This window comes from Chiloscyllium punctatum, chromosome 5, assembly GCF_047496795.1.
Source record: "Chiloscyllium punctatum isolate Juve2018m chromosome 5, sChiPun1.3, whole genome shotgun sequence".
In the NCBI taxonomy this organism is placed as follows: Eukaryota; Metazoa; Chordata; class Chondrichthyes; order Orectolobiformes; family Hemiscylliidae; genus Chiloscyllium; species Chiloscyllium punctatum.
In genome coordinates, this window is record NC_092743.1 from 127,887,083 (window position 1) to 127,904,454 (window position 17,372).

Here is a 17,372-nt window from a genome sequence, read left to right on the forward strand (position 1 = left end):
CAAAATGATTTTTTTTCTTCCAATTTATGGCATTGTTGTAAATTATTAATTTAATGTTTTATTTTCTTAAAAACAGGAAATTAATCTTGTTTAATATAGGTCTCTATTTCTTTTCATTTTACCGAAGTTTTCCAGGCAATAATTTGATTGAACAGATCAGCAAATGAATCTGTACTAAGCAGATCACATTCTTGCCAAAGCCTTTTAAATGAAGTAACGTTGCTCTTAACAAGATAAGATGTCGGACTTGCCTTAAGTATTTCTGTGCCGTTTTTTGGATAGTATTTTGTACATTCATTAACATAATGCCATTTACAACTCCATATGCTCCGAGGCACCTTACAGCCAGTGACATTCTCTTTACATCATTGTCTGTCTTGTATTTTAGAAAACATGGCAGCCAATTTGCACAAAACAAAGTGAAGTGATGACGTGTGGGTTTGATGTGGAAGTTCCATGTTGGACTGGGGTGGACAAGGTCAGATGACGCCAGACTACAGTCCAACAGGTTTACTTGAAATCACAGGCTTTCTGAATACTGCCCCTCTGTCAGTTGAAGTTAGTTAGAAGCACACAGGCACAGAATCTATAGGCAGAGAGATCAAAAGGTCATACAAATGGTGTGAGGTGGAGTGTCGTCGGGCTGAGTAATAGGTCTCTGCAGGTATTCAAGAGTATCAGACTATGTGAGTGTCAGTAGCTGAATAACCAGTGAAGGGGTGACCTATAATCAGGTTAAATGTGGCAGAGAGATAATTACAAAAAAGTTAAGGTGGTGTGGAAACACCAAATGACTGGAATAACATAAGAGTCGTGTGCCGAGAGTCTAACCAAAGTAACAAGTAATCCCAAACTGTACAAATTTAATTAAGGTAGAGAGATTTGTCAAGGTAATGGTGTCGACCCTCGGCATGTGACTCTTATACCTAATAATGTTATTCCAGTCATTTGGTTTGTGTCCAGCAGCACCTCTCTTTAATGTTTTGTAATTATCTCTGCCTCATTTAATCAAATTATAAGTCATTCCTTCACTTGTTATTCAGCTGTTGACACTTTACTCTCTGTGTCTGACACTCCTCATCGCCTGCAGACATTATTATTTGGCCTGTTGACACTCCACTCACACCATTTGTATCACAGATTCTATCAGGAAACACATCGACATGGACCCAATATACCGGCCGCTGACAACCGGAAGTGGCAGAGACAAGCCTCTATAAATGCTGGAGGAAACATCACAGAAGTGCTTCACAGGAGGCTCCCAAGCACTGAGGATGTCACCTAGACAGGGGACGAAACGTCTGCAACACAAATTCTCAGCTCGGCGAACAGAACCACAACGATCTTTTGATCTCTTTGCCTATAAATTCTGTGCCTGTGTGTTTTTCTCTCTCTCTCTCTCTCTCTCTCTCTCTCTCTCTCTCTCTCTCTCTCTCTCTCTCTCTTCACCTGACTGAGGAGCAACATTCCAAAAGTTGGTGATTTCAAATAAGGTGCCTGACTTTTGACCTGTGGGAATCCAGTTCCTTGTTATAACTGACAGATTTGTGAATAGTGATTTGTGTTTGACTAAAATAACCTTAGGAGCACAATTTCCTTATTGAAAATAAACTTTTTGTTTTCTAAACATTTGTAGCTAGCATTCTTTCCGTTTTGTCAACCTGGAATTATGATTTGTATTTCCCTTCACACTGTTTGCCACGAAGTTCTGAATGATCTGTTCTTAACAGAGGGAATGTTCCATCTGATCTAATTGCCAACACAGGAGTTTGGTTAGATGACATAAATGTATGACTTTGTCAAATATAACATTGTTAAATGTGGAACATGAGACAGCACCCTGCAAGCATTTTAAGAATATTCATTGCTGCAAAGTTGGGGTTGTGGCAACCATTTAGCAGCCAGTAAGGTTCAACAAACAGGAATGAAATTTATTTTCATATTAATTGTGGGCTAAGTATTAGGTAGTGGCAATATTTCGCACCTAATCATCAAAGTAATTTAATGGGATCTCGTGTTTCTATTTTGGAAGGCAGACAAGATTTCATGTCTCATCCAAACAATGTCAACTACAATGAGGTGTCATCTGTCGAAGTATCTGGATAAATGGAACCTGAAACCCCAACTTTCTGACTTAGTTAGAATTGTTACCACTGAACCAAGGTGTACCATGGAAGTTCTATTTAATTGGTGTAATTGAAATTTCTGTAAAATATAATTTTTATAGTAACAGTGTTGAGCTTTTGTTTTCTAACTTCAGCTGTGAAAGATCTACACATACCTTTGTTCTTCCAGTAATGGATTCTGCCCAAAACATTTCCCCACTCATGGGGCATGGGTGTCACTGGCTGGTCCAGCATTTTCTGCCTGTCCCTAGTCACCCTGGAGAGGATGGTGGTGAGCTAATTTACATAAAAGCAAAATGTTAGATATTGCAGGTCACTTTCTCATCTTGGCTGTAATTAATGCAATATCTAATTAAGAAGGAAATATTTTGCGAACAGGTATGTGGCTCAACACTGAAGTTTATTGTCCTATTAGGTGTAAAAGTTTCATTGGTCCCAATACAGAGTACAGCTTTATAGGCATTTGTCTGATTCTCCTGCAATGAAATGGATGGCATTTCTCCAATTTTTAAAGTAATATTGCAGTATTGTTGATCGTGCCATAGGAAGGAGAGTGCATAGTAATTTCCATTTAGTGGCACTGAAGGACTCAACCAACCTGTTGAGTTACACATCAGAAACAGAGAAATTGAAATTAGGGAGCAAAGCAGTAAAGGGCCTACAGACAAAAAAAAAGTAAATCAATTCAGCAAAGAAACTAAATTCAATTTTTTTCTAAAACTATAACTGCACAGGGTACCTAGTAAAGAAGACCATTCAGCCCAACAAGCCCATACATGTGGTTTTGTTGCTGTCGAACCTTTTTGTTTCTTACTCTTTGCTCATGTGATTGTCTATTTCCCTTCAATATCTTGTGCTGCTTGGTTCAACCACTCCTTATGGTAATAGGTTCCACATTCTCATCCTCCTTTGGGTAAAGTAGTTACCATTGGTATTATTGGTGACTGGTTGTCAGAATGTAAAAACTGAAAAACTGTTCTTCTAGTTTGACTGCTATGGATGCAGTTTCTAAAAGAAGGTTATTATCAATTTTGATTATATCACTTAAGGATATGGAGTCTTAATTACTTATGTGCATGTGAAGATATGTTGTCAAATTATGCCTAGTTTCTTTTGCATTTCCATTTAGTATACATTTATAGATGGAATTTCAGTGCAATAGAATTGATTAACATACAGTAGACCACTCTTTCATGGCATTGACCTTTTTAAGAAATGGCACACTCTTCCAAAACACTGGTAAAATAATTTCATTATTATTAAAGAGATAATGATGAAAAGCTATGTCACGTGGTGTCAAATCACATTTGTGTAATTCTGGATTGTGTTCTCCAAACAATTTCACCTTCAGTTTGATAGAAAAACCCACTTCACAAATTTCTTTTGTTCAGTTCTTACATTTGTTTCTCTTACAAGGAAATATCTTCCTAATCCAAGATTACATTTGTGTGGTAGTTCAGAATTACCTTCTTTTTGGAATTCAATTGAATTAAATTTTGCCTTTGACTCATTGCAGTCTGTGTGCATTTGGCTTTACGGCGTAGTTACAGTGTCACTGAGAGTTATATGGGCAAGGGAGAACAATACAATTGTAGTATTGTCATGTGCACAGATCTCTCACTTCAGTAACTTCAAATATTCAACTGGATAGATTTCTACTAAAACGTTTGCAATTCTTCAGCTGTGACCTCTGATTGTCAAGCGGTGAGTGACTTTACTCAGTGTTCTGAGAATTGTCCTTGCTTTGGTTTTGCATCTGTAACTTGATGTTTTAGTTTGATGGCTTTAAGCAAATCCTGTATTCAAGTGTATCCATGTATCTCACTTTCCATTTCAAAAATGGGCCCCTAAAAAAAAAGTTATATTGCTGATTTCCTTTCCAGCAATGATCCCACGTGGGAGACTTTGTCCCTGTAGCTCTAGTACTGAAATTACAAGTGATGAAGCTCAGTAATTCGACAATATCTAAAATGAATGTGTGGAAATGCAGCAATGTTTTCTTTTGCAGCAGATTACTATATTGGGGCACCTTGATTATCCGAGTACCAATTATCCGAAAATCAGATTATCCGAAGGAGATTTTGAGGTCCCGGTAGAAACATTACATCAAAGACGTAATGTCTTTTATTTAGTGATTTTAAACAGGCAATTTCTCCAAATGACTGACCACCTGCTCTCTCTCTTTCCTCCCTTTTTCCTGCTCCCCCCCCCCGCCCGCCCGCCTCCTGAACTCTACAGAGAGGTGTACCCTAACCAAGCACCCCTCCCCCCCCCCCCCCCCCCCCGCCCCCAAAACCAGTTCCCAGGAATACACTCTACAACATTGTCCTGTGCAGGGCAAACATGAAACCTGTCAAAAATTTGCAGTTATAAGTTTGTGTGTGTGTGTGTGCTATTTGCCCCACAAAGGCAGCAGCAGCAGTCTTGTTGGTGTACAGTCTGGCTGCTCTGGAGAGTGGAGTTGGGGGTGGGGGCTCGTGCACTTTGTGCTGGGGGTGGGTTTGGACTGGGTTGGGGGGAGGTGGGTGGAAGGTGGTGTTGGGGGCGGGGAGGTGTTCGGGGTGTCGCGCAATGAGTGCAGACTTTAAAACTCAGAGCCCCAGAGGAAAGGCATTTAATCGATTTTCCGAATAATTGATTATCTGAAAGAAATAGTGCCCGCCCATCTTGTTCAGATAATTGAGTTTCTGCTTTGTAATCCACTGCATTACTGCAGGCTGTTAAAGTGTAGAGTGTTTGCTTTCATTGAGGCCCAAAACAGCTTGGTGGTGTTTGGAAATTATATTAGCCAACTAGTTACCATTTCATTGGCCAGCTAGTATTTTCTTAATTTGTTTTTCATGGTATTGGTGGGCAACAGGGAACTGTCAGCTCTCTGCATCGTCCCAAGATGTCAAAATGTTTGGTAAAAAAGCAGGCAGATGATGGAATTATACAAATATTTTGAGCACCTTTTGCCAATAAAAAGGATGCATTGCTTGCTATCTTAAAGGGTTTTCTTCTAAATGACCTTGTGCACGTTTCCTTTTTGTTTTGTGAAGAATGTTTTGATTGATACTTTTGGAAGTTCTACTGAAAGTTTTCACGAATGCACTTTGTAGAGCTGATATGGGGAATCAGTGGATGTGGTTTACTTGGACTTTTAGTAAGGTCCCTTGTAAGGGATTTGCACGTAAAACTAAAGTGTATGGCATTGGGGACAATATACAGATGTGGATAGAGAACCCTTTGATAGAAAGAAAAAAAGGAGTAGAATAAAAGGGACTTTTCTGAGTGGCAATGACCATTGGTGTGCTGCAGGAATCAGTACTTAGACCCTAGATATTCACAATGTGTAATCACTATTTCGATGAAAGAACTATATGTAATATCTCCACGTTTGCAGATGATGCAAATCTGTGTGGGAGGGTGAACTGTGAGGAGGCTGAAGAGATGTTTGTGTGATTCAGACAAATTGAGTGGGCAAATGCAGGGCAGATGAGATTTATTGTGGATAAATGTAAGCTTATCCACTCTGGTTGCAAAAATACAAAGCTTGGTTATTTAGTTGAATGGCAATAGATTGGGAGAAGGATCAGTGCTTGTACACCAGCTGCTGAAAGTAAATATGAAGGTGTAGCAGGCAATGAAGAAGGCAAATGGCCTGTTGGTCTTCATAGTGAGAGGACACAAGGACAGGGATGTCTTGCTACATTTGTACAGGGCCTAGGTTAGATCAGACCTGGAGTACTCTGTACTTGGCATTGATAGAGGGTTGGCTGACTGCCAGAGAAGGGATAGAAAAGTCTTTTACAGGATGGCAGCTGGTAACTAATGGAGTTCCACAGGAGTCTGTGTTGAGACCACAGCTACTCACGTGACCACCCATTATACATATTGCCCATACTTGTTTCACCAACTGAACACCATAAAAAAGATTTTAGAGTATCCAACCTGATCAGGCAGTAACAAAAAGTAACATACATAAAGATGGATGCAGAGTCATTAGGACCCTTTCAGGGTGAACTGAAAGTATGGTGGGTGTGGAGCTGCAGAGGTTGCCAGACCAGAGAGCTCCAGAGTTACAAGTTACACTATCCTATAATGTTCCCTGCATGACTGGCCTGCTCAAAATTAAAATTCAGCAACGAAGTTGAGGAGATGACTTGTGAGAAAAATAGGGACTGATCACGAGCCATTTTTCACAGTATATTGTACATGTATTTTTATTACTTTTTTAAATGTGATGCCCTTGTATCTGCTGCACTATGAATATTGTGGTATGAGATAACTGGTCGTGCAGACCAATATATTAAGAAGCCGCATTTAGAACAGAATAGCCACTCTTGTCATGCTTGTTTTAAGTGTCTAACCAGTGAAAATTAAAATATTGGGTCAGCATTTGCTGTCATATGACTTGCATTTGATTAGCCTTACCAACATAGTACAGAGAAGGGTTGCCTCTCAGATGAGAAAGAGTCAGATCTTGTTCACGTAATGACTGAGGCGCTGATGTGTTTGGATTACTTGGATATTACAAGTTAGCTGGATGATCACACTACTCTCCATGGATTTTCTTTTTCACCTATTGGACAATTGAATACTCAAGTTAACTTGTCGGGGATCGCCATGCGAAGGAAATAGATTCACTTTAAAAAGTGAAGGGCTTGGCATTAGCATTACTGCTATTGATCAATGGGTTTGAATATTTTCTTCCTGTTTCTGCTGTAAAATAACAAAAACAACAACAGCCTTTTCTTGTAAATGAGGCTGCCCAGAAAGATGAACCTTTTTGTTTCTGATGAGAAGGTTTTGGACATGCAACATGTGCTATTTGGTGTTGTGGGTTGGCACAAATAGACCAAAGCCAAAGCAGTCCTGACTTAGACCATTTCTGCATCTATCTTTATGTATGTTACTTTTTGTGGATATGAGCTGGGAATTCTGTTTTGGATTACAACACAACTGAATTACACTTTGGATTGATTGGGCTCCATCTAGAACAGATCAGAAATAGCCAGTTTGCATCAGGCTACAAACAAAGGTTTCCGAAATGCAACATATGGGCGGCACAGTGGCTCAGTGGTTAGCACTGCTGCCTCAGTGCCAGGGACCCTGGTTCGATTCCTGCCTCGGGTGACTGTCTGTGTGGAGTTTGCACATTCTCCCCTTGTCTGTGTGGGTTTCCTCCGGGTGCTCCGGTTTCTTCCCACAGTCCAAAGATGTGCAGGCTAGGTGAATTCGCCATGTTAAATTGCCCATAGTGTTCAGGGATATATATTGAGGTGCATTAGTCAGGGGTATATTAAGATAAGATAGTAAGGTAGGGGAATGCGTCTGGTTGGGTTACTCTTTGGAGGGTCGGTGTGGAGTTGTTGGGCCAAAGGGTCTGTGTCCATACTGTAGGGATTCCATATATCTGTACCTATAACTGAGGGCATTGGTGCTAAGTTTACAGACGGCACAAATATAGGTGGAGGGACTGGTAATTTTGTGGAAGTGGCAGAACACTTGAACAGGCTAGGAGAGTGGGTGACAAAGTGGCAGATGAAATACACTGAGGGAAAGTGAGAGGCTTATGCACTTTGAGAGGAAGAATAGACTATGTTCTAAATGGAGAAAGGCTTCAGAAATCTGAATCATGTAGGGACTGGGGAGGCCTAGTCAGGATTCTCTAAAGGTTTAGCTTACAGGTTCAATTTGCAATTAGGAAGGCAAAGGCAATGTTCACATTGATTTTTGAGAGAGCTAGAATACAAGAGCAGAGATGTACTGCTGAGGCTGTATAAGGCTCTGGTCAGACTGCGGATGGAATATTGAGAGCAATTTTGGGTCCCCATATCTAAGGAAGGATGTGCTCCTATTGGAGGGATCCAGAGGAGGTTTACAAGAATGATCCTGGGGATGAATGGCTTGTTGTGTGAGGAGCAGTGAGGACTCTGGGTTAAAAGGATGAGGAGGAATCTGATCAAAGCTTATAAAATACTGAGAGGCCTGAATAGAGTGACAGTGAAGAAGATGTTTCCATTGGTAGGAAAGTCTAGGACCCTCCTGAGGGCACAGATTCAGAGTGAAGTGACAAGCCTTCAGAACTGAGATGAGGAATTTAAGTCTGAGGATGTGAATCTGTGCAATTCATTGCCGCAGAAGACTGTGGAAACAAAATCATTGAGTATATTTACGATAGAGGTAGGTAGGTTCTTGATTTGTAAAGGGATGTGAAGAGTTAAGGGGAAAAGACAGGAGAGTGAGGTTGAGAAACATGTCAGCCATGATCAAATGGCGGACCGGACACCGGTGGGGGTGGGGTGAGGGAATGGCCTAATTCTGCTCCTAATATCTAATGTTCCTTATCTGAGAATGGATGTTCTGGCTATGTAGGGAGTGCAGCAAAGGTTTGGTAGTACATTCCTGAGATGGCAGGACTGAGAATGAAGAGACATTAGGTTAGTTATGTTTGTGTTCAGTGGAGTTTAGAAGAATGGTGTGGTAATCTCATGGATCATGTGAAATTCTAACGTGTCTAGGCCAAAGTAAATGCAGGAAGCAAGTTCCCAATGAGTGGTGAGTCCAGAACTAGGGGTCACAATCTCAGGATACTGGGTATGCCATTTAGGACTGGGATGAGAAGGAATTTCTTCACCCAGAGATTGGGGTACCAGTTGAATTCTCTGCTACAGAACGTATTTGAGGCCAAAATATTGAATGTTTTTAAGGAGGAGATTTAGTGTTTGAGGAGTGGCCGGTTTGGCGTGATCCATTTCAGCGCAGAACTGTTTTGTAGTTATTCAGTAGTAGTTATTAAACTACTATTATTAAAATAAAACATTAATATACAAATTATTAAAATAAAATCAAACCTGTTAAAATGCCATCAACAATTTTGTATTTGCCTCATTTCTTTCTTTTTTATTTACTTTTTAGCATTTTTACTGAAGAGGATAAGCATTGTTTTTCTTTTTATTGCTTTCGTTAATACTTGTAAGTAAGCCTGAAAAGGAGTAAATAAGAGCTGCACCGAAATGGGTCGTGCCAAAATGGCTGCGCCGAATGGTCTTACACCCTAGTTTTTAGGGCTGCAGGGATAAGAGGGTAATGGGAGAAAGCAGTAGCAGGTTAGTGAGTTGGATGAAAAGCACAACAAGCTCAAAAGGCTGAATGGCCTACTTTCTGCTACTATTTGCTGTGTGTTCTATGTGTGGTGTAAAAAGGCAAGATCTTCTCTGCACTGTGCAATGAGATAATACGTTGTATCTTGAAATATTCCCATGTAGACAAACTGTCCATACTCCTTCCTTGAGCTGCTCCAGCTTTGTCCCTTTTAATAGCTATAATCCAGTGACAATGTGTGTCAGCTGTAGCTCAGTTGGTAGAACTCTTTCATTTGAGTCAAAAGTTTATGCATTCAAATCCCACACTGGGACTTAAAGACCAAAATGAAGGCTGACACCTGCCCAGTCCTGAGGGAGGTGCTGTCTTTCAGATGGAAAGTTAATTGAGGTCCTGTCTGTCCTCTCAGCTGGACATAAAATTTCCCGTTGCACCACTTTGAACAAGAGCAAGAATGTTATCCCTGGATTGCTGGTGAATATTTATCCCACGGGTCACAGTGCTGTCTGGGAAGCTTGGTGTGGGGAAACTATTGCAATGTTTCTGACAATGCAAAAATCAGTATGCATCATTGGCAGTCAATATATGCAGGGATGTTGCAAAACATGTACCAAAAGAACTAACATTTTTTACTTAACTGTTTTGCACATGTAGATAATTGTTGAAGATGGCCAATTAGTAATTGCGTCACCGTAGTAATGCATGCATTTGTATTAACAGGTATTCTAAATTAAAATGTCAGATTTTATTTCTTGCCTAAATGTATAATGCAATCATGATGAAAGTATATCTTCAAACAAAAAGAGCTTGGAAGTAAATGAAGCTGCTGCCTCTTTAAGAAGTTGTATAAAAAAACACATTTATGTAATAATTTGAGCAATCGTTTGACCTTGTGATCCTGCTATGCCACTAAATAACATTCTGGTTTATCTGATGTTGGCTGTACCTCTCCTTTTCTACCTTTCACTCTTTTGTCAGTGGGAAGTTTGTCTAGCTCAGCCTGTAGTATGCTTGGTGCCCCCACCCACTTGCTTACAGAAATAGGGAATTCCAAGCACAGATGACACTTGGTAGAGATTCCTCCTTATCTCTGACTAAAGCGGGAGCCGCTTTATTTTCAACTGTGTCTCCTAGATCTCGAGCTCCCTGTGAGAGAAACATACCCTAAAGCATCTCCCCTGTCAAATCTCCTTGGGATCTTTGCTTCAATAAGATCACCTCTTCCATAGAAACCCTACAATTAAAAATAAGCACTACCGCAGTAAGGCGGTAGTGTGGGAGGTTAAAAAAAAACCTACAATGTAGAAAGGCCAGTCAGTCCACACTGAACTTCTGAAGACCATCCCACCCAGACCCAGACCCTCCCCTTATCCCTGTAACCCTGCATTTTTACCATACCTATTCCACCTTCTCTGCACATCTCTGGACACTATAGGGAAATTTAGCATGGCCAGTCCTTCTTTCCAGCACATGTTTGGACTGTGGAAGGAAACCGGAGCACTCTGAGGAAACACATGCAGACACAGGGAGAACACACAGACGTTGACCTACAGCTGGAATCAAACCAGGGTCCCTGGTGCTTTTGACATGGCAGTGCCAACCGCTGAGCCACTGTACCACCCATGGCTTTCTACAGAAGTGCATTGAGTGCAGGGCCAAGTTGCTCAGCCTTTCCTTCATAAGAGAATCCTTTGTCCCGGAATCAGCCACCTTTTCTCAATTCGTGTTGCTCTTGAAAACCTTGTTCAGCAGATGTGGACTTTGTTGGCTCAGCCAGCATGTAACTATTGCCCATCTCGAATTGCCCTGGAGAAGTGACGGTGACCTACCTTGTTGAACCACTGTAGGCCTTGGAACATGGAAACACCCAAAATGCTGTTGGGAAAGGACTCCAAGATGGTCAACGTCATCACATGCATGGGAAGACTACGATCTGCAAGTTCTTATATTGCTATTCCTTCACTGCTACTGGGTTAAAATGCTTCAACTTCTGAACAGCATTGTGTGCACCCCTTGGATTGCAGTGCTCGCCACCACATAACCAGGGCAATTGGCAACATGCAACAGCAACTGGCCTAGTCAGTGACTGCCCATATATAATGAATAATTTTTGTTTATAAAAGTTCTTGCTGTACCTGTATTTTTTTTTTCTTGGTTGTGATTCATATATGACCCCTCCAGTGTAGCATTCTGCAGTCTCTTCCTATTTAAATAACTTTTCATTTTAGCAAATGTAATTCCTGATGAAGGGCTTATGCCCGAAAAATCCATTCTCCTGCTCCTTGGATGCTGCCAGACCTGATGTCCTTTTCCAGCACTACACTCTCGACTTTGATCTCCAGCATCTGCAGTCTTCACTTTCTCCTAGGTAATCTAGAATTGTTTGGTGAAATACTCGGTGGGAGAACATGCAGCCCATTGCAATAACAAGTTCAGTTTTTTTTTAAAACACTCTTTGGAATTTGTTTTTTATTTTTTGATATGGCTATGTATCAGGGCAGATGAAGTATATTGATTTAGATAACCAGTCTACAGAATCATTAATTGCGAGGTACTTGTAGTGCACTTTTATTACATTAGTCAAACCAACGCTCTGGGGAAGATCCTTTTCACTATGGGAAGAGTTTTTACTATTAATTCCATCATATTTGAATATTTCAGGACTGCATTCCCTTTGGTTTGCAGTTAATTGAGTTATTCATATACATCTTTTGAAAAGTGCAGGCAATTTTCTAATTCAGGGACATGATTTCCTTGTTGTGAGTTAAGCGAGACTGAACTAGAGCATGAACGTTATACTGCTGTAGGGAAATCTACTATGGTTATTGCAGAACATTGTTCATAACTGGGTGGTAGCATCAGGTTATGTGCAAGTGCTTCTCTATTCTAGGGAGCTGAATGCTAGATCTGGATGTTAGATGTCAACCTTTTTATAGTTACCTGTGTAAGTAGCAACAAGTTATTTGAAACCGGCAGTAACCTATTTTTAATACAACATTAATTTTAATTCAGCACGGAACTGTAATGTGTACATTGTAAATAATGTCACGTAATTAGAATAGAATCTCTACAGTGTGGAAACCAGCCCTTCGGCCCAACAAGTCCACACCGATCCTCTAAAGAGTTACCCACCCACACCCATTCCCCTCTGACTAATGCACCTAACACTATGGGCAATTTAGCATGGCCAATTCACCTGACCTGCACATCTTTGGACTGTGGGAGAAACCAGAGCACCTGAAGGAAACCCATGCAGACACTGGGAGAATGTGCAAACTCCACACAGTCACCCGAGGCTGGAATCGAACCTGGGTCCATGGTGCTTGAGGTAGCAGTGCTAACCATTGAGCCACCGTGCCACCCTCTGTGTCCTGCAAATTTGCTGTTTTTAGCAGTAACCTTTCTGTGGTAAGGGACCATCTGTATCTAGAATACACAAATAATAAGGAAAGTACTTAGAATTAAGATGAGAAGTCAGGTTTGCATATCATATCAGAATCTAGTTTAACTCCTTACTTTAAGCATAGGGTGAGTAAAAATGATGTACTTTTGAAGTTAATAGCTGTAGGCTTTGATTTAGCTTCTCCTGCCTGCTGTCATGTTGCCATCTTAACTCAATTCACCCTCCTGTGTTTTGCTTAATCAGAGCCAGCAAGCAGGAGAAGTTAATTGGCCATAGGCGGCTCAATTGCCGTCTTGGTTGGAGGGCTATCCTGCCACAGCAAGGCGCCTGATGTTGGAACATGCCAATCCACGCCCACTTCCTGTTCTGCCATTTTATATAGAAGGTTGCTAGAGTGGTGGGGACATGCAATTTCACTCAATGTTTGTTCCAGCTCTTGGGGCACTATGGGATTTATGTTGCAGGGTCCTGTGATGGTTTGCCAAAACCTATTTTCCCTAATGCTAGAGTTGTTCGAGTAGAGTTTCAATTATTGTCTTTCAGCTTTTAAATTCAACAGAATGAAGGCTGTTGCCTTAATCTTCAGATTAAGTTTGCGCTGATGTGTGCCAGCCTTTATCGGTCATGACGTATGCTTTGATTGTTTCCAAATCGTTTCTCAGCAGCAGAATTGAAGTGAGCAGGCTGACTACTATTTAATACCAAGAGCCTTCTGGGATTCAGGGGGTTACCTGCTGCCGTGTCTTGAGATAGCTGTGTGCTTGCTTGCATTGCGCTTGATGCTTCTGTGGCTTTCTTGCCTTGTTTGCTTTCTAGCCAGTTTTCAGGGATCTGGTGAGAGTCTAGACAGACTGGTGCAGCCAAAATAAATGGCAACTGTGCATGGACTACCAGCATATTTGTACTAAAGTAACTACAGGGACCCGCCCAGAACAAGTACCTGCAACGAGGCAATGAAATCTGCATCAGCTCTTATTCCAGTCACGGAACATGTTGAAGTAGGTGAAGGCAGCATCTCAGAAGATTGGAATAGAAACCAGCATCAGCAGCCTGAATGTTCAGAAGAGGCTAGCCAGCTTGGCTTCAGGCCACTGCCACTGGATGCTGCATTGCAGATGGTCTGAGATTTGTTCATGCTGTAGTATGAACTGCAGTACAGTGAAATTAACATTCATTGCTGCACAGATATGCATGATGGACTTCTCCACATTGATTTGCAGGAAGTTTGTGTTGTCTAATGCTCATGGAAATATTACCTTCACGTAGCATTTTCTTTTTTTCGACAATTTAATCAACCTGTTCAGATGTGTTATAATAAAAGGGGAGTGTTGTGCCCAGGCCTTTTTGCTCAAGGGTAGGGTCACTGCCACTCTCTCCCAAGCCTTCCATTTTCTTTTCATGTACTGAGTTTATAAGGTTGCAAGTTCTTGGACCCTGCAGCCGCAGACTTGCTTTTCCACTCTGATCATCGACTATTTGATGCACTGTTGTGTAACCTTTTAAATGCATCCAGTGGATGTGGCTTTTGAAATGTGCTGCATTAGCTGTACCTGTGCTAGAAGTTAGTGTTGGATTACATAAGCAACACAAATACTAGCTGCTAAGGGCTCCAACTACTTCAGTGTCACCATGACAAGATAAAGGGCAGCAAGTATTTTTGAGAATGTCAGCTCCATGGTGCTCTTAACTTTAGACCAGGGCAATATCAGGCAACAAGCTAAATGATTGGGATGTTGGGTTGAGTTTATTTGGCCACCTTTAAAGGTGAGGCCTGATGTGATGGTGGGTGGTAATGCTGAGGCAGCAGCTGTTCAAACTTCTTTGTTATCTTATGTAGCACTCCAGGAATACTTGGCCTGAAAAGGTCTGTTGAGTTTTAGTTATGTCTATTTTGAATAGCCTGACCTTGTGGAACAAATAATTCACCAAATGGTGGGTGCAGGGTGGATCCTGTTTCAAGGACCATAAGGATGTTTCTTATTGTGTTATCATAGAAGAGGCACTGATTAGCCTAGGACTATGCAATTCTTGTGTGACTCACTATTGTTTCCTTTTAATACCCTGTAGTGATTAATGTAAAGTGACCATAATCTTAGTGCATAATAGAGTTACTCTTCATTCTATCCTTGATTACTCAAGATGACACTCTTAATTTTGAAATCCGTCATAAGATGGGGTCTCCTCTTAGTCTAAATCACCTTGGGTTGGTGGTACAATGGGGTGGAGCATGGGCTGGCTTGAAATGCCTGTTTCACGCTCTGCAAATAGTGGTTTTAAGATGGCCAAAGTAAAATTTATCGCCCTGGTATTTCAGCAAAATGAGAAGTAGTTCTACACCTCATTTTGTTGCACATAGTTTTTCCAAGGTTTGTAGGCCCATCTCAACTGAGACAGTAATCAGAGCACTAAACACACACTGAAAGGACAAGGGCCTGACTGAGGGGAAAAAAGAAAACTGCCATATTTTTCCTTGTTTCCAGTGGAGATACTTCAAATGAACTCTGGCTGAGCAATTCTTTGGAGTTGCTTGTACTGTGTTGCTTTTATACTGGCAAGCGTGTGTAAAGGGGGGATTTCTGCTGCACTTGTATACAATGATGTCAACCTTAATGTCGTATCCCATCTATCGTGTCTATTTTAGAAGGCAACTCTGCTGATATGCAAGTAACTTTTTTTTTCACGGATTGAATGTGGATCAAGTAAAGAGATCTGAGAATAGAATGTCTGTCTGTGCAGTTTGGAAAGAAATATTGGCAAAAAAATTACCATTTTTAGATATTATGATTGCTTGTTTTAAGTATTATTGGATAATAATTATATGTTGTTTCATAGTTGCAATTCAATAGGTTAATACTGGGATTATCTTAGTAGGAGCACTTGAGTTTGTACTCATTGAGGTTTGGGAAGAAATGAGGGGCAACCTTATTGTGACTTAGAAGATTCTAGGGGAATTGACAGGACAGATGTGAAGGGGCTATGTCCCTTCTGTGGGCAAGTCTAGGACCAGAGGCACAATCACAGAATAAAAGGTCACCCATTTAACATGGAGAGGAGGAGGACATTCTTCACTGAGGGTAGTGAATCTGTGGAGTTATTTGCCACAGGGGTCTGGAGAGGGTGGGTCATTAGGTGTATTTAAGAGTGCAAGAGGCTTTTTTTTTAATCAATAAGGGTATTGATGGGTTAGGGCAAAAGGCAGGAGAGTGGAATTGATGATAATTAGATCAGTCATGATCTCATTGAATAGAGGAGCAGATATGAGGGGCCAAATGGCTGTCTTCTGCTCTTAACTTATAGTATTTAAGGATTATCTATAATAACTTTTAAGAAGCTCATGGCCCAATATTTACAGGAGGAATTAGATGCTTTAAGCCTGGCACTCATTTATGTACAGGTTGACACAGTATGACCAAGTATAGCCCCCCAAAAAACTGTTTCCAGTCTTAACCATCAAGATGAAATGTTGAAGTCACGTTGGCCCTGTTTCTCCAATGATGGATCTGTGGTAATTGCTTCTGACCTTGAAGAAAGCAGACACCAGGATATAACTATGTCTGCTGTGCAGACTTTGTCCTTCCCTGCAATGTTCTGATTTTATTGCAGAGAGCAGGTTAGAAAATTAAAGCCTTCCTTTTACTCTTCACTTTAATATGTGTTTTTTCAGCAAGTGCAACAAATGACTACGTTTTGGATTGGAGCTAACAGTAATATAATTAAGCTTTCAAAAATGTATTTTTAAAAATGTTTTTTCATAGTGCATAAATTCCACATTTGACAAGTATGATGTTAGTGTTTCCAGATCAGTGTTTAGTAGTAATTATAAAGTCAAGGTTATTAAAATCCCAATTTTACCTCATTCAAGAGTCGGTTTTTGCAACATGACTGACGGACTCCATAGAGGTGCTTGTCAATTCTTGGATTTCTTATGGATTTTAGTTTGCAGGAGCTTAGATAGCACTGATTTTACTGAAATCAACTTCAGTATTTCCATACTAACTCTACACAGGCTGCCAAGGTTGCTGTCAGTCTCTGCAATGATGATGGCAAATGTTGACTCTTTTACTGGCAGTGCAGCTGGAAATCTGCATCTTGTGTTAAATTTAATTGAGTTTGCTTTTTTTTATTCTGTATTTTTTATTTATATGTGCTGTTATTAACTCCTTGTTTCTCTCAGTCAATATGTTTGGAGAAAAATTAAATCCCTAGAAAATTCCGGACAAATGATTACTTTCCTTTAGCATATGGCCATCTAGCTTAGTTATGAGCAGACTAGATTTTGAGAATTACACACTGATAATTAAACTTTATCAGTGGATTGGGATCATTTTTGTAAGATGTTATAATCTCTGAATGTTTGTTTGTTTTTTAAACAAACCAAGGCATTTTTAACGTTTTTAACAAACAGTTTGGTATGGCTATAATGCTTGTTGAAAACCGAAAGTCTTAATGGATGTTAAACACAGACACCGAAAAGGAAAGATTGTGGGAAATTAGAAAGACTGCATGGATGAAAGCATGGACAGGGGTCTTTTGAAAGCATTTGAAGGAGGTGTTAGTAGTTAGGATGGAAGCTCTAGGATCATAGTGACTAAAAGAGGTGGTAACCATGGCAGAACAAAAGGATTTAGAGGAATGGGGAGTTTACTGGAGATTGGAGAATATCACTGAGATATTGGGATTGATAGATCCAGACAAGAGTTTAAAATTCATTTGCTGTGACTTGGGAGAAGGCAGAGGGAACAGTAAGGAGGGCA

At 40.6% G+C, this 17,372-nt stretch overlaps 1 protein-coding gene across 31 annotated transcripts in view; it reads left to right on the forward strand.

The window, feature by feature from the left end:
• LOC140477422 (band 4.1-like protein 3) overlaps positions 1 to 17,372 on the forward strand; it is a 297,319-nt gene that overhangs the window by 142,865 nt on the left and 137,082 nt on the right. The gene's annotated exons all lie outside the window — the stretch shown is intronic.